This window comes from Arachis ipaensis, chromosome B09 (assembly GCF_000816755.2).
Source record: "Arachis ipaensis cultivar K30076 chromosome B09, Araip1.1, whole genome shotgun sequence".
Lineage (NCBI taxonomy): Eukaryota > Viridiplantae > Streptophyta > Magnoliopsida > Fabales > Fabaceae > Arachis > Arachis ipaensis.
The window spans coordinates 112,004,448-112,005,035 of record NC_029793.2 but is presented as its reverse complement, the minus strand read 5'-3'; positions in this window follow the sequence as shown (position 1 = coordinate 112,005,035).

Here is a 588-nt window from a genome sequence, read left to right as displayed (position 1 = left end):
TTGGCCCAATTTGCGGGCGTCATGCCACAAATGCCATTTCACCAATGCTCCATGTGAAATGGAGTTGAAATTTATTGTATGGAGGGCCATGTAAAACGAACCCTGCGCATTTTAGCGCAGCTTTAAATTTATGCGTATTTTAAGAAATAAAATTTTTAATATTTATTTAAATAAAAAACCTCAAGTGAGAGAGGAGTATGATAGCAGTGGAGGGGAAAAAAGGAGGGCGCCCCATCTTGCAAGAAATCTATTTGATGATGGGCTCTACAGATTACATCATCTATGACTATTGGATAGGATTCTGTCATGGTTTTTCTTTCCTTGTCCTTTTTTTTCCCCTATTTATCCTGAAACTGAAACTGAATTGTGACTTTGTGAGACATGGCAAAGTTCAAATTAAATAGTACATGGGTTCAACCAAAAAGACAAATTTCACATGTTTGGGCATGCGTTCTTTATTATGTTTTTCTTTTTGTATTTCTTTCAAGGGAATAATAATAATCATTTGTGATGTTTTGTTTGAACCAATTAAACTAATAAACATTTGAAGAAGTATCTTATTTTTTTTGGTGACTCGAAGAAGTATCT